We start from the raw sequence: 19,196 nt of genomic DNA, 5'->3' as shown, positions 1-19,196 counted from the left end.
TGCTTTCCTTTCTTGGATGTTCTAATAAGAAAGAAACCATACGGCTCCTTAGGACATACCATTTATCGTAAGCCTACACTCACGAATCACTATCTTCGTGCAGATTCTCACCACCATCCAGCACAAATCAGGGCATTCTTATGACACTCACCAAGAGGGCAATATGAATTTATGAGCCATCAAATACCCAGGAGGAGATGAGACACACCCAAAGTCACGTTCAAGGGTAATGGTTACAGCGATATGCAGATTCATAGAGCCCTGCATCCCAAAGGAATGACTATGCAAAACTCACAGAAAGAAGAAGTGAAGGGAACTGCCTACCTGCCTTTCATTCCGAACGCCAAGGTCCTCCACAAGCACAATATTAAAATCGTGTTTGGCACCGTCACTAAAATTCCTCACAGTTTAGATAAAACCAAGGACAAATTGTCCCCGCTATTACACCCTGAAGTATACAGAATTCCCTGTACTAGCAGCAAGGTATACATTGGCCAAACATGTCGGTCCATTGGGAATCGCATCAAGGAACACCACAGAAATATCCATCTCAACCAGCGAGATAAGTCAGCAATAGGGGAGCACGCCCTATCGTCGGGCCATGGTGTCATATTCCAAGATGTTTGAGCTCTTACTCACACTAAACACTACAGGTCTAGGATTATACAGGAAGTTGTGGAAATATGTAGTAGTCCTAACAATTTCAATAGGGACACTGGCTAAACACGTGGTTGGTGTTCTATTCCAGGCTTGTGTTTGTGACACTTTCATAATGTATGCACACCTTCCCAGATCGACTGTAGAAGGTGCCGTCAGCTGCCCTGTCCCATCTGGTGACGAATGAACGTACCACTTACTATTACTGATGGCTACATTCAAACCTTCATTATTGGAAAAGTCTTCCTCGTGAACAGTTGAGATATATAGAAATAATATGAATCACCACCTTATCAATACACTATTTTATTTACTACCAAACTGGTAAATAGGGTCAATACCGGTTTCGACCCCTATGGGGTCATCCTCAGTTGACACATATAAATATCTATAAAAACATCACATATAATAGTTAAAGTTTAAAATTGATGGGTCATTAGTATACTGGTAAGTACATATGCATGTATTATGGAATTTACAAAATTGTTCTAATGGAGCTATTATGTAGATTTTCTGTTTCTTTGTAAACAGTATCAAAAGTATTGTATTGGATGTGGTTCATCCATTTGACAAAATGCTAGTGGATTGAATATGTACATTTGCTGAGGGGTACATGCTATTCTATTTTACAATTTGTTTTACATAATATGGCGTAAAATTATTACATTTGCACATATATGGTGATATTAGGTACAATGTAGGGTGTTAAAGATGTACTATTTGAATTTTCAGTATCCTGATTAAGTTTGTTCTATTAGAGCTATTATGTAGATTTTCTGTTTCTTTGTAAACAGTATCAAAAGTGTTGTGTTGGATGTGGTTCATCCATTTGACAAGATGCTAATGGATTGAATATGTACATTTGCTGAGAGGTACATGCTATTCTATTTTACAATTTTGTTTTACATAATATGGAGTAAAATTATTACATTTGCACATATATGGTGATATTAGGTGCAATGTAGGGTGTTAAATATGTACTATTTGAATTTTCGGTATCCTGATTACATTTCATGTAGTGGTTGTAAAGTTTACAGATTCACTTGTTTAGTTCAGTTAAATGCATAATGACCTTGTTGGTTTGAATTCTTAAAATTAAAATATTGGTATGTAATACCTAGTTAACATGAATCCTTAATATTAATATATAAGTTTGTAGCACCTCTTATTCCCGTTTTCAGTCTTAAAATAGAATTGTGTCTTGACACTTTATTTTGTTAGACATATAAAAGTCTTGCTAAGATAAAACTTTGGGGCTAAAACCGGTATGAAATACTTATTTAAAATACATTAGATAATGGTATTGATATGTGGTGCTATGTGCATATTCAAAAAATCTAAATGAAATATAAATATAAATTGGTGACAGTACTGTAGGTTGTTGTATTGTAGGTCTATTAAAATATATGTTTACTTGAATAGGATCGATCACATGCTGTACGCGTTACGAGTGAAATTGCATAATATATTATAGTAATAACTGGTAATTTTGTAGGATACTGCTGTTGTAGTTGGAAATCTTGAATATCATTGAGAAAATGTTCTCATCTTGTCGCGTATCGAATACAGGTTGAGTAGGTCACCATTAAGAGATGAAGTGCATATTGGATGTCGTATATCTAAATTAGGTTGTACGTTGGTTGTATCGTGGAGACGTGTTGTAAATTAATATATCTGTAAGTAGAAATAATAAGTGTGTGAGATAATGTATCGAAAGAATGTAGTGGCAAGTATATATCGTATTACTTACGTTGGCTGTTGGGATCGTGTGCTCTGTATGGCTGTCTGTTGAGATCTGTAGCGTGTTGCTCTGAGGTTATAGTTTACGGCGGTGGAGGGGAGGCTTGAAGGGATGGGTGGAGCACTTGTAACGGGAGTGGGATTAAAGGAGGGGAGGTCTTGGAGCGGTAGATTTGTATTTATGGATTTTTGTTTATCTATTCTTTTTAAATAATAATCTTTCAGTAGGGGAATAACTGTATGAAAAAGAATATTATTTCTGTCTATGTTATCGTTTAAGTTGGAATTTGGATTAACGTATTTGTCTAAGTTTATATAAAATTCTTCTAGTATACTGAGCAAGGGGCTTTTTGGGTTTATTTTGAGGATTTGCATATCATTACTGATGTCTGTAAACCTATGTTTCTGATCGTTGATGTGTTGTCCCATGGCTGAGAAGTGTCTATGTCTAACGGCATTTACGTGTTCGTTGTATCTTATTGAAAAACTTCTACCAGTAAGCCCTACATAACTGGCTTGGCAATCATTGCATTTTAGACGGTACACTCCTGAGTGGTTGTATTTGTTTATGTTATTGACTGATTTAGAATTGTATAATATGTTGGTGTTATTGCGTGTAGTTTTGTATGCTATTTTTAGGCCTTGTTTTTTGAAAATGTTGGTTATGGGGTGTATATGGTTATTGTTGTAAGTGAATAGTGCGTATTCTTTTTTATCTTTGGTGATTCTGGTTAACTTAGTTTTTGGTTGGTTTTTTACTTTGTTGATGATATGGTTTATCATTGTTCTTTTATAACCATTTTGTTTGGCTATTTCATGAATTATGTTTAGTTCTTTGTTCAAATCTTTCTTTGAAAGTGGAATGTTATATGCCCTGTGTATCATGCTGTAGTATGCGGCTTTTTTGTGAGTGTGTGGGTGGGTGGAGTCTGTTTTTATTGTATTTGATGTATGGGTAGGCTTTCTGTATATGTTGTATGTTAGATGATTATTATGTCTGGTTATAGATATATCCAAGTAGTTTATGGTATTGTTGTTTTCGGTTTCCATAGTAAATTTTATGTGGGGATCTATTTCATTCAGTTGTTCCAAGATTGTATTTTCGTTTGTGTGTCTATTGTCCATAATTATGAATACATCATCGACAAACCTGCACCAAAGAATGATGTTTTCTATTTTTTGGACTTCTTGATGTTCTAAATGGTCCATATATATATCAGCTATTATGCCTGATATTGGCGATCCCATGGGCAATCCTTTTTGTTGGTAGATGGTGTCATGGAACCTAAAGTAATTGTTATTAATGGCAAAGTGTAATAGTTTTATAAATTCATTTATTTCCAATTTGCTTAGCTTGCTGTGTTTGTATAGGTTTGATTCTATGATAGTTATAGTTTTCTGTGTAGGTATGTTAGGATACATGTTTGTTATGTCATATGTTGCTAGTTTGTAATATTGTTCTATTCTCATGTTTTTAGTAGTGTTGCAAAATTCTATAGAGTTTTTTATGGTTTTGTTTGCCTGAAAAACATAATGTTTTTTTAGGAATTTTTGTATGAATTTTGACAGTTTGTAGGTGGGACTAGATCTGTAGTTGATGATAGGTCTCATGGGAATATTATCTTTGTGAATTTTAGGGTAAGCTTTGGCTGTAGGTATACTTGGATTCATTGTAATCAGTTTAGTAGTTTCTTGTTCATTTAAAAGGAAGTTGGTGTTTTTTAAAAGAGTTTTTAAGTTCTTCTGGATGCTATTGGTTGGATCTTTATTCTTAATTTGGAAGGTTTCATCTTGAAAACAAGTTTTTGTTTTTGTTATATATTCCTCTTTATCCATAATAACTGTAGTATTTCCTTTATCTGCTTTTGTTACTAGTAAGTTGTTATGCTGGATTTTGTTTCTGAGTTCTTTTATTTGTGTTAGGTCTTTAGTATCTTGTTTATAGGTTTCTTGGTTAATTCTATTGATATATTGTGGTAATATTTTTTTAATTTCATATCTGATTTCATTTTGTTGTTCTTGAGGTATTTTGTTTAAAGCGTCTTCTGTTTCAGTAATGATAGTGGTGATATTTTCAAAAATTGAGTTATTTCTCCAGTTATGTTTAGGTCCCTTGCTCAGTATAGTAGTCTCTGCTTCATTAAGTATTGTATTGGTTAGATTTTTGATTGGTGGGTGGAATTCATGTAGGTTGCTTTCGATAGGTGTAGTGGTATGTTGTTTGTTCTGTGTGTACTTATGTGTATGTTGATTTTGTGATTGCTTCAATGCATTGAGTTTCTTATTTAGGGTATTCTGTTTCTGTATCGCTAGGTTTTCTATCTTTACATAGGTTATTTGTTGGAAGTTAATCCAATATGTATATGGTAATTCATGTGAGGCTTTTAGGTGTGCTTCATACATTTGGATGTTTAGGTGTTGTTTCTTTCTGTACATGAATTTGATCTCCTCTTTAAGCCATATTCGATTTGTCTTATTTTGTGTATTTCGGGTTTGATTAGTGATGTACATATTCAATCCATTAGCATCTTGTCAAATGGATGAACCACATCCAACACAACACTTTTGATACTGTTTACAAAGAAACAGAAAATCTACATAATAGCTCTAATAGAACAAACTTAATCAGGATACTGAAAATTCAAATAGTACATCTTTAACACCCTACATTGTACCTAATATCACCATATATGTGCAAATGTAATAATTTTACGCCATATTATGTAAAACAAATTGTAAAATAGAATAGCATGTACCCCTCAGCAAATGTACATATTCAATCCACTAGCATTTTGTCAAATGGATGAACCACATCCAATACAATACTTTTGATACTGTTTACAAAGAAACAGAAAATCTACATAATAGCTCCATTAGAACAATTTTGTAAATTCCATAATACATGCATATGTACTTACCAGTATACTAATGACCCATCAATTTTAAACTTTAACTATTATATGTGATGTTTTTATAGATATTTATATGTGTCAACTGAGGATGACCCCATAGGGGTCGAAACCGGTATTGACCCTATTTACCAGTTTGGTAGTAAATAAAATAGTGTATAGATAAGGTGGTGATTCATATTATTTCTATATAGTGATATCAATCAATACGGACATGAAGCTTATAAATAATAATAGAACAGCCAACCAGGCAAAAAGAATAGCACACAGATATCAAAATCTGAAAATTAAGATCACTAACATCGTCAAAAACATCACGTTTTTAAAACAATGCCTACAAAACAACTTAACCCCCAAATTTCTTAAGAAATATAATAACAAACATAGAAGCACTAATCAAACCCGAAATACACAAAATAAGACAAATCGAATATGGCTTAAAGAGGAGATCAAATTCATGTACAGAAAGAAACAACACCTAAACATCCAAATGTATGAAGCACACCTAAAAGCCTCACATGAATTACCATATACATATTGGATTAACTTCCAACAAATAACCTATGTAAAGATAGAAAACCTAGCGATACAGAAACAGAATACCCTAAATAAGAAACTCAATGCATTGAAGCAATCACAAAATCAACATACACATAAGTACACACAGAACAAACAACATACCACTACACCTATCGAAAGCAACCTACATGAATTCCACCCACCAATCAAAAATCTAACCAATACAATACTTAATGAAGCAGAGACTACTATACTGAGCAAGGGACCTAAACATAACTGGAGAAATAACTCAATTTTTGAAAATATCACCACTATCATTACTGAAACAGAAGACGCTTTAAACAAAATACCTCAAGAACAACAAAATGAAATCAGATATGAAATTAAAAAAATATTACCACAATATATCAATAGAATTAACCAAGAAACCTATAAACAAGATACTAAAGACCTAACACAAATAAAAGAACTCAGAAACAAAATCCAGCATAACAACTTACTAGTAACAAAAGCAGATAAAGGAAATACTACAGTTATTATGGATAAAGAGGAATATATAACAAAAACAAAAACTTGTTTTCAAGATGAAACCTTCCAAATTAAGAATAAAGATCCAACCAATAGCATCCAGAAGAACTTAAAAACTCTTTTAAAAAACACCAACTTCCTTTTAAATGAACAAGAAACTACTAAACTGATTACAATGAATCCAAGTATACCTACAGCCAAAGCTTACCCTAAAATTCACAAAGATAATATTCCCATGAGACCTATCATCAACTACAGATCTAGTCCCACCTACAAACTGTCAAAATTCATACAAAAATTCCTAAAAAAACATTATGTTTTTCAGGCAAACAAAACCATAAAAAACTCTATAGAATTTTGCAACACTACTAAAAACATGAGAATAGAACAATATTACAAACTAGCAAAATATGACATAACAAACATGTATCCTAACATACCTACACAGAAAACTATAACTATCATAGAATCAAACCTATACAAACACAGCAAGCTAAGCAAATTGGAAATAAATGAATTTATAAAACTATTACACTTTGCCATTAATAACAATTACTTTAGGTTCCATGACACCATCTACCAACAAAAAGGATTGCCCATGGGATCGCCAATATCAGGCATAATAGCTGATATATATATGGACCATTTAGAACATCAAGAAGTCCAAAAAATAGAAAACATCATTCTTTGGTGCAGGTTTGTCGATGATGTATTCATAATTATGGACAATAGACACACAAACGAAAATACAATCTTGGAACAACTGAATGAAATAGATCCCCACATAAAATTTACTATGGAAACCGAAAACAACAATACCATAAACTACTTGGATATATCTATAACCAGACATAATAATCATCTAACATACAACATATACAGAAAGCCTACCCATACATCAAATACAATAAAAACAGACTCCACCCACCCACACACTCACAAAAAAGCCGCATACTACAGCATGATACACAGGGCATATAACATTCCACTTTCAAAGAAAGATTTGAACAAAGAACTAAACATAATTCATGAAATAGCCAAACAAAATGGTTATAAAAGAACAATGATAAACCATATCATCAACAAAGTAAAAAACCAACCAAAAACTAAGTTAACCAGAATCACCAAAGATAAAAAAGAATACGCACTATTCACTTACAACAATAACCATATACACCCCATAACCAACATTTTCAAAAAACAAGGCCTAAAAATAGCATACAAAACTACACGCAATAACACCAACATATTATACAATTCTAAATCAGTCAATAACATAAACAAATACAACCACTCAGGAGTGTACCGTCTAAAATGCAATGATTGCCAAGCCAGTTATGTAGGGCTTACTGGTAGAAGTTTTTCAATAAGATACAACGAACACGTAAATGCCGTTAGACATAGACACTTCTCAGCCATGGGACAACACATCAACGATCAGAAACATAGGTTTACAGACATCAGTAATGATATGCAAATCCTCAAAATAAACCCAAAAAGCCCCTTGCTCAGTATACTAGAAGAATTTTATATAAACTTAGACAAATACGTTAATCCAAATTCCAACTTAAACGATAACATAGACAGAAATAATATTCTTTTTCATACAGTTATTCCCCTACTGAAAGATTATTATTTAAAAAGAATAGATAAACAAAAATCCATAAATACAAATCTACCGCTCCAAGACCTCCCCTCCTTTAATCCCACTCCCGTTACAAGTGCTCCACCCATCCCTTCAAGCCTCCCCTCCACCGCCGTAAACTATAACCTCAGAGCAACACGCTACAGATCTCAACAGACAGCCATACAGAGCACACGATCCCAACAGCCAACGTAAGTAATACGATATATACTTGCCACTACATTCTTTCGATACATTATCTCACACACTTATTATTTCTACTTACAGATATATTAATTTACAACACGTCTCCACGATACAACCAACGTACAACCTAATTTAGATATACGACATCCAATATGCACTTCATCTCTTAATGGTGACCTACTCAACCTGTATTCGACACGCGACAAGATGAGAACATTTTCTCAATGATATTCAAGATTTCCAACTACAACAGCAGTATCCTACAAAATTACCAGTTATTACTATAATATATTATGCAATTTCACTCGTAACGCGTACAGCATGTGATCGATCCTATTCAAGTAAACATATATTTTAATAGACCTACAATACAACAACCTACAGTACTGTCACCAATTTATATTTATATTTCATTTAGATTTTTTGAATATGCACATAGCACCACATATCAATACCATTATCTAATGTATTTTAAATAAGTATTTCATACCGGTTTTAGCCCCAAAGTTTTATCTTAGCAAGACTTTTATATGTCTAACAAAATAAAGTGTCAAGACACAATTCTATTTTAAGACTGAAAACGGGAATAAGAGGTGCTACAAACTTATATATTAATATTAAGGATTCATGTTAACTAGGTATTACATACCAATATTTTAATTTTAAGAATTCAAACCAACAAGGTCATTATGCATTTAACTGAACTAAACAAGTGAATCTGTAAACTTTACAACCACTACATGAAATGTAATCAGGATACCGAAAATTCAAATAGTACATATTTAACACCCTACATTGCACCTAATATCACCATATATGTGCAAATGTAATAATTTTACTCCATATTATGTAAAACAAAATTGTAAAATAGAATAGCATGTACCTCTCAGCAAATGTACATATTCAATCCATTAGCATCTTGTCAAATGGATGAACCACATCCAACACAACACTTTTGATACTGTTTACAAAGAAACAGAAAATCTACATAATAGCTCTAATAGAACAAACTTAATCAGGATACTGAAAATTCAAATAGTACATCTTTAACACCCTACATTGTACCTAATATCACCATATATGTGCAAATGTAATAATTTTACGCCATATTATGTAAAACAAATTGTAAAATAGAATAGCATGTACCCCTCAGCAAATGTACATATTCAATCCACTAGCATTTTGTCAAATGGATGAACCACATCCAATACAATACTTTTGATACTGTTTACAAAGAAACAGAAAATCTACATAATAGCTCCATTAGAACAATTTTGTAAATTCCATAATACATGCATATGTACTTACCAGTATACTAATGACCCATCAATTTTAAACTTTAACTATTATATGTGATGTTTTTATAGATATTTATATGTGTCAACTGAGGATGACCCCATAGGGGTCGAAACCGGTATTGACCCTATTTACCAGTTTGGTAGTAAATAAAATAGTGTATAGATAAGGTGGTGATTCATATTATTTCTATATAGTGATATCAATCAATACGGACATGAAGCTTATAAATAATAATAGAACAGCCAACCAGGCAAAAAGAATAGCACACAGATATCAAAATCTGAAAATTAAGATCACTAACATCGTCAAAAACATCACGTTTTTAAAACAATGCCTACAAAACAACTTAACCCCCAAATTTCTTAAGAAATATAATAACAAACATAGAAGCACTAATCAAACCCGAAATACACAAAATAAGACAAATCGAATATGGCTTAAAGAGGAGATCAAATTCATGTACAGAAAGAAACAACACCTAAACATCCAAATGTATGAAGCACACCTAAAAGCCTCACATGAATTACCATATACATATTGGATTAACTTCCAACAAATAACCTATGTAAAGATAGAAAACCTAGCGATACAGAAACAGAATACCCTAAATAAGAAACTCAATGCATTGAAGCAATCACAAAATCAACATACACATAAGTACACACAGAACAAACAACATACCACTACACCTATCGAAAGCAACCTACATGAATTCCACCCACCAATCAAAAATCTAACCAATACAATACTTAATGAAGCAGAGACTACTATACTGAGCAAGGGACCTAAACATAACTGGAGAAATAACTCAATTTTTGAAAATATCACCACTATCATTACTGAAACAGAAGACGCTTTAAACAAAATACCTCAAGAACAACAAAATGAAATCAGATATGAAATTAAAAAAATATTACCACAATATATCAATAGAATTAACCAAGAAACCTATAAACAAGATACTAAAGACCTAACACAAATAAAAGAACTCAGAAACAAAATCCAGCATAACAACTTACTAGTAACAAAAGCAGATAAAGGAAATACTACAGTTATTATGGATAAAGAGGAATATATAACAAAAACAAAAACTTGTTTTCAAGATGAAACCTTCCAAATTAAGAATAAAGATCCAACCAATAGCATCCAGAAGAACTTAAAAACTCTTTTAAAAAACACCAACTTCCTTTTAAATGAACAAGAAACTACTAAACTGATTACAATGAATCCAAGTATACCTACAGCCAAAGCTTACCCTAAAATTCACAAAGATAATATTCCCATGAGACCTATCATCAACTACAGATCTAGTCCCACCTACAAACTGTCAAAATTCATACAAAAATTCCTAAAAAAACATTATGTTTTTCAGGCAAACAAAACCATAAAAAACTCTATAGAATTTTGCAACACTACTAAAAACATGAGAATAGAACAATATTACAAACTAGCAACATATGACATAACAAACATGTATCCTAACATACCTACACAGAAAACTATAACTATCATAGAATCAAACCTATACAAACACAGCAAGCTAAGCAAATTGGAAATAAATGAATTTATAAAACTATTACACTTTGCCATTAATAACAATTACTTTAGGTTCCATGACACCATCTACCAACAAAAAGGATTGCCCATGGGATCGCCAATATCAGGCATAATAGCTGATATATATATGGACCATTTAGAACATCAAGAAGTCCAAAAAATAGAAAACATCATTCTTTGGTGCAGGTTTGTCGATGATGTATTCATAATTATGGACAATAGACACACAAACGAAAATACAATCTTGGAACAACTGAATGAAATAGATCCCCACATAAAATTTACTATGGAAACCGAAAACAACAATACCATAAACTACTTGGATATATCTATAACCAGACATAATAATCATCTAACATACAACATATACAGAAAGCCTACCCATACATCAAATACAATAAAAACAGACTCCACCCACCCACACACTCACAAAAAAGCCGCATACTACAGCATGATACACAGGGCATATAACATTCCACTTTCAAAGAAAGATTTGAACAAAGAACTAAACATAATTCATGAAATAGCCAAACAAAATGGTTATAAAAGAACAATGATAAACCATATCATCAACAAAGTAAAAAACCAACCAAAAACTAAGTTAACCAGAATCACCAAAGATAAAAAAGAATACGCACTATTCACTTACAACAATAACCATATACACCCCATAACCAACATTTTCAAAAAACAAGGCCTAAAAATAGCATACAAAACTACACGCAATAACACCAACATATTATACAATTCTAAATCAGTCAATAACATAAACAAATACAACCACTCAGGAGTGTACCGTCTAAAATGCAATGATTGCCAAGCCAGTTATGTAGGGCTTACTGGTAGAAGTTTTTCAATAAGATACAACGAACACGTAAATGCCGTTAGACATAGACACTTCTCAGCCATGGGACAACACATCAACGATCAGAAACATAGGTTTACAGACATCAGTAATGATATGCAAATCCTCAAAATAAACCCAAAAAGCCCCTTGCTCAGTATACTAGAAGAATTTTATATAAACTTAGACAAATACGTTAATCCAAATTCCAACTTAAACGATAACATAGACAGAAATAATATTCTTTTTCATACAGTTATTCCCCTACTGAAAGATTATTATTTAAAAAGAATAGATAAACAAAAATCCATAAATACAAATCTACCGCTCCAAGACCTCCCCTCCTTTAATCCCACTCCCGTTACAAGTGCTCCACCCATCCCTTCAAGCCTCCCCTCCACCGCCGTAAACTATAACCTCAGAGCAACACGCTACAGATCTCAACAGACAGCCATACAGAGCACACGATCCCAACAGCCAACGTAAGTAATACGATATATACTTGCCACTACATTCTTTCGATACATTATCTCACACACTTATTATTTCTACTTACAGATATATTAATTTACAACACGTCTCCACGATACAACCAACGTACAACCTAATTTAGATATACGACATCCAATATGCACTTCATCTCTTAATGGTGACCTACTCAACCTGTATTCGACACGCGACAAGATGAGAACATTTTCTCAATGATATTCAAGATTTCCAACTACAACAGCAGTATCCTACAAAATTACCAGTTATTACTATAATATATTATGCAATTTCACTCGTAACGCGTACAGCATGTGATCGATCCTATTCAAGTAAACATATATTTTAATAGACCTACAATACAACAACCTACAGTACTGTCACCAATTTATATTTATATTTCATTTAGATTTTTTGAATATGCACATAGCACCACATATCAATACCATTATCTAATGTATTTTAAATAAGTATTTCATACCGGTTTTAGCCCCAAAGTTTTATCTTAGCAAGACTTTTATATGTCTAACAAAATAAAGTGTCAAGACACAATTCTATTTTAAGACTGAAAACGGGAATAAGAGGTGCTACAAACTTATATATTAATATTAAGGATTCATGTTAACTAGGTATTACATACCAATATTTTAATTTTAAGAATTCAAACCAACAAGGTCATTATGCATTTAACTGAACTAAACAAGTGAATCTGTAAACTTTACAACCACTACATGAAATGTAATCAGGATACCGAAAATTCAAATAGTACATATTTAACACCCTACATTGCACCTAATATCACCATATATGTGCAAATGTAATAATTTTACTCCATATTATGTAAAACAAAATTGTAAAATAGAATAGCATGTACCTCTCAGCAAATGTACATATTCAATCCATTAGCATCTTGTCAAATGGATGAACCACATCCAACACAACACTTTTGATACTGTTTACAAAGAAACAGAAAATCTACATAATAGCTCTAATAGAACAAACTTAATCAGGATACTGAAAATTCAAATAGTACATCTTTAACACCCTACATTGTACCTAATATCACCATATATGTGCAAATGTAATAATTTTACGCCATATTATGTAAAACAAATTGTAAAATAGAATAGCATGTACCCCTCAGCAAATGTACATATTCAATCCACTAGCATTTTGTCAAATGGATGAACCACATCCAATACAATACTTTTGATACTGTTTACAAAGAAACAGAAAATCTACATAATAGCTCCATTAGAACAATTTTGTAAATTCCATAATACATGCATATGTACTTACCAGTATACTAATGACCCATCAATTTTAAACTTTAACTATTATATGTGATGTTTTTATAGATATTTATATGTGTCAACTGAGGATGACCCCATAGGGGTCGAAACCGGTATTGACCCTATTTACCAGTTTGGTAGTAAATAAAATAGTGTATTGATAAGGTGGTGATTCATATTATTTCTATATAGTGATATCAATCAATACGGACATGAAGCTTATAAATAATAATAGAACAGCCAACCAGGCAAAAAGAATAGCACACAGATATCAAAATCTGAAAATTAAGATCACTAACATCGTCAAAAACATCACGTTTTTAAAACAATGCCTACAAAACAACTTAACCCCCAAATTTCTTAAGAAATATAATAACAAACATAGAAGCACTAATCAAACCCGAAATACACAAAATAAGACAAATCGAATATGGCTTAAAGAGGAGATCAAATTCATGTACAGAAAGAAACAACACCTAAACATCCAAATGTATGAAGCACACCTAAAAGCCTCACATGAATTACCATATACATATTGGATTAACTTCCAACAAATAACCTATGTAAAGATAGAAAACCTAGCGATACAGAAACAGAATACCCTAAATAAGAAACTCAATGCATTGAAGCAATCACAAAATCAACATACACATAAGTACACACAGAACAAACAACATACCACTACACCTATCGAAAGCAACCTACATGAATTCCACCCACCAATCAAAAATCTAACCAATACAATACTTAATGAAGCAGAGACTACTATACTGAGCAAGGGACCTAAACATAACTGGAGAAATAACTCAATTTTTGAAAATATCACCACTATCATTACTGAAACAGAAGACGCTTTAAACAAAATACCTCAAGAACAACAAAATGAAATCAGATATGAAATTAAAAAAATATTACCACAATATATCAATAGAATTAACCAAGAAACCTATAAACAAGATACTAAAGACCTAACACAAATAAAAGAACTCAGAAACAAAATCCAGCATAACAACTTACTAGTAACAAAAGCAGATAAAGGAAATACTACAGTTATTATGGATAAAGAGGAATATATAACAAAAACAAAAACTTGTTTTCAAGATGAAACCTTCCAAATTAAGAATAAAGATCCAACCAATAGCATCCAGAAGAACTTAAAAACTCTTTTAAAAAACACCAACTTCCTTTTTAATGAACAAGAAACTACTAAACTGATTACAATGAATCCAAGTATACCTACAGCCAAAGCTTACCCTAAAATTCACAAAGATAATATTCCCATGAGACCTATCATCAACTACAGATCTAGTCCCACCTACAAACTGTCAAAATTCATACAAAAATTCCTAAAAAAACATTATGTTTTTCAGGCAAACAAAACCATAAAAAACTCTATAGAATTTTGCAACACTACTAAAAACATGAGAATAGAACAATATTACAAACTAGCAACATATGACATAACAAACATGTATCCTAACATACCTACACAGAAAACTATAACTATCATAGAATCAAACCTATACAAACACAGCAAGCCAAGCAAATTGGAAATAAATGAATTTATAAAACTATTACACTTTGCCATTAATAACAATTACTTTAGGTTCCATGACACCATCTACCAACAAAAAGGATTGCCCATGGGATCGCCAATATCAGGCATAATAGCTGATATATATATGGACCATTTAGAACATCAAGAAGTCCAAAAAATAGAAAACATCATTCTTTGGTGCAGGTTTGTCGATGATGTATTCATAATTATGGACAATAGACACACAAACGAAAATACAATCTTGGAACAACTGAATGAAATAGATCCCCACATAAAATTTACTATGGAAACCGAAAACAACAATACCATAAACTACTTGGATATATCTATAACCAGACATAATAATCATCTAACATACAACATATACAGAAAGCCTACCCATACATCAAATACAATAAAAACAGACTCCACCCACCCACACACTCACAAAAAAGCCGCATACTACAGCATGATACACAGGGCATATAACATTCCACTTTCAAAGAAATATTTGAACAAAGAACTAAACATAATTCATGAAATAGCCAAACAAAATGGTTATAAAAGAACAATGATAAACCATATCATCAACAAAGTAAAAAACCAACCAAAAACTAAGTTAACCAGAATCACCAAAGATAAAAAAGAATACGCACTATTCACTTACAACAATAACCATATACACCCCATAACCAACATTTTCAAAAAACAAGGCCTAAAAATAGCATACAAAACTACACGCAATAACACCAACATATTATACAATTCTAAATCAGTCAATAACATAAACAAATACAACCACTCAGGAGTGTACCGTCTAAAATGCAATGATTGCCAAGCCAGTTATGTAGGGCTTACTGGTAGAAGTTTTTCAATAAGATACAACGAACACGTAAATGCCGTTAGACATAGACACTTCTCAGCCATGGGACAACACATCAACGATCAGAAACATAGGTTTACAGACATCAGTAATGATATGCAAATCCTCAAAATAAACCCAAAAAGCCCCTTGCTCAGTATACTAGAAGAATTTTATATAAACTTAGACAAATACGTTAATCCAAATTCCAACTTAAACGATAACATAGACAGAAATAATATTCTTTTTCATACAGTTATTCCCCTACTGAAAGATTATTATTTAAAAAGAATAGATAAACAAAAATCCATAAATACAAATCTACCGCTCCAAGACCTCCCCTCCTTTAATCCCACTCCCGTTACAAGTGCTCCACCCATCCCTTCAAGCCTCCCCTCCACCGCCGTAAACTATAACCTCAGAGCAACACGCTACAGATCTCAACAGACAGCCATACAGAGCACACGATCCCAACAGCCAACGTAAGTAATACGATATATACTTGCCACTACATTCTTTCGATACATTATCTCACACACTTATTATTTCTACTTACAGATATATTAATTTACAACACGTCTCCACGATACAACCAACGTACAACCTAATTTAGATATACGACATCCAATATGCACTTCATCTCTTAATGGTGACCTACTCAACCTGTATTCGACACGCGACAAGATGAGAACATTTTCTCAATGATATTCAAGATTTCCAACTACAACAGCAGTATCCTACAAAATTACCAGTTATTACTATAATATATTATGCAATTTCACTCGTAACGCGTACAGCATGTGATCGATCCTATTCAAGTAAACATATATTTTAATAGACCTACAATACAACAACCTACAGTACTGTCACCAATTTATATTTATATTTCATTTAGATTTTTTGAATATGCACATAGCACCACATATCAATACCATTATCTAATGTATTTTAAATAAGTATTTCATACCGGTTTTAGCCCCAAAGTTTTATCTTAGCAAGACTTTTATATGTCTAACAAAATAAAGTGTCAAGACACAATTCTATTTTAAGACTGAAAACGGGAATAAGAGGTGCTACAAACTTATATATTAATATTAAGGATTCATGTTAACTAGGTATTACATACCAATATTTTAATTTTAAGAATTCAAACCAACAAGGTCATTATGCATTTAACTGAACTAAACAAGTGAATCTGTAAACTTTACAACCACTACATGAAATGTAATCAGGATACCGAAAATTCAAATAGTACATATTTAACACCCTACATTGCACCTAATATCACCATATATGTGCAAATGTAATAATTTTACTCCATATTATGTAAAACAAAATTGTAAAATAGAATAGCATGTACCTCTCAGCAAATGTACATATTCAATCCATTAGCATCTTGTCAAATGGATGAACCACATCCAACACAACACTTTTGATACTGTTTACAAAGAAACAGAAAATCTACATAATAGCTCTAATAGAACAAACTTAATCAGGATACTGAAAATTCAAATAGTACATCTTTAACACCCTACATTGTACCTAATATCACCATATATGTGCAAATGTAATAATTTTACGCCATATTATGTAAAACAAATTGTAAAATAGAATAGCATGTACCCCTCAGCAAATGTACATATTCAATCCACTAGCATTTTGTCAAATGGATGAACCACATCCAATACAATACTTTTGATACTGTTTACAAAGAAACAGAAAATCTACATAATAGCTCCATTAGAACAATTTTGTAAATTCCATAATACATGCATATGTACTTACCAGTATACTAATGACCCATCAATTTTAAACTTTAACTATTATATGTGATGTTTTTATAGATATTTATATGTGTCAACTGAGGATGACCCCATAGGGGTCGAAACCGGTATTGACCCTATTTACCAGTTTGGTAGTAAATAAAATAGTGTATTGATAAGGTGGTGATTCATATTATTTCTATATAGTGATATCAATCAATACGGACATGAAGCTTATAAATAATAACAGTTGAGATGTTCTTCTGAAGTTCTCTGCGAAACACAAAGAATTTCACCTTATTTTCTTGACATGCCATAAGCCCAAAAAGCCCATATCATATCTACAATAAATTACAGACCATGAAAGCATAGATGGTAACAAGGTTAAGGGTAGGAGACATGAAAACTGAGTCAACAATACTCAGTACGAACAGAGAATTATCGTATGAAGTCCTGATAATTGTAGAATGACAGTGAATAAACATCTATGTTACATTTTGAGTGTATTTAGAAAAATGGAAACAAAGTTGATTGTTGTCCACAGAGCAGATTTACGTGGTATGAGGTAACAACATAATGTCTAGGTGTGCACACAAGTGAATACATACAAGAAAGAATAACCTTTTATGTTAACACTTTTCTACAGTGCTATAGATAGAATCTGGGTATCATGTTGGATGAAGTTAGCACTACCATACTTCAGATGACTTTCTTTGTATTTATTTTCAGTCTGCACATTTCAATGGTTCTATGGTTAAAATAATTAGCATGCTGGCCTTTGGCCCAGGGGTTCCAGGGTTTGATTCCCAGTTGGGCCGGAGTTTTAACCTTCATCGGCTTGGGGCTCTCTCTCTCTGTACCTTCTTCAGCATTAGAATTCATCACAGGTAAGGCCTCATCCTCACAGAAGTGTGGCGTTACAATTATTGAATAAACATTTGGAATCTGACTGTATATGTATTCGTATATATGCATTATATCACTGGACTACTCAAATAAGCTGTTTGACTAAATGCATGGCGCATTTAATATTTCAATGTTGGTAACTGGTGTATTCGACTAACTGAAAAGTGTACCTTAATGCCATCTACCCGCACACAGTGGAACTAGTAGTGTGTTTGAACGCTCATAGACAGAGCGTGCACGGCTCGCTAGAATATGTACAGCCAAATACCAAAGCACTCAAACTATAGAATAAACTTATCAACAAATAATAAAATGCAGTACTTACAGAAATGAAGAGAACAACATTACTATATAATCCATAATGAATTAAGCAACCGAGCAACCACTATCACTCACAAATTAACACTACATTTAAATTAATACGATATTCAGATTAACACTACACCATTTCCTTTTAAACAACTCT

The 19,196-nt window shown here is 32.4% G+C and overlaps 1 protein-coding gene across 1 annotated transcript in view; it reads right to left on the bottom strand.

The window, feature by feature from the left end:
• Positions 1-19,196, bottom strand: part of Ptp10D (Protein tyrosine phosphatase 10D) — a 398,723-nt gene that overhangs the window by 206,080 nt on the left and 173,447 nt on the right. The window lies entirely within an intron of this gene.

Source organism: Anabrus simplex, chromosome 12, assembly GCF_040414725.1.
Source record: "Anabrus simplex isolate iqAnaSimp1 chromosome 12, ASM4041472v1, whole genome shotgun sequence".
Classification (NCBI taxonomy): domain Eukaryota; kingdom Metazoa; phylum Arthropoda; class Insecta; order Orthoptera; family Tettigoniidae; genus Anabrus; species Anabrus simplex.
This window is presented reverse-complemented; position numbering and strand designations above follow the sequence as displayed.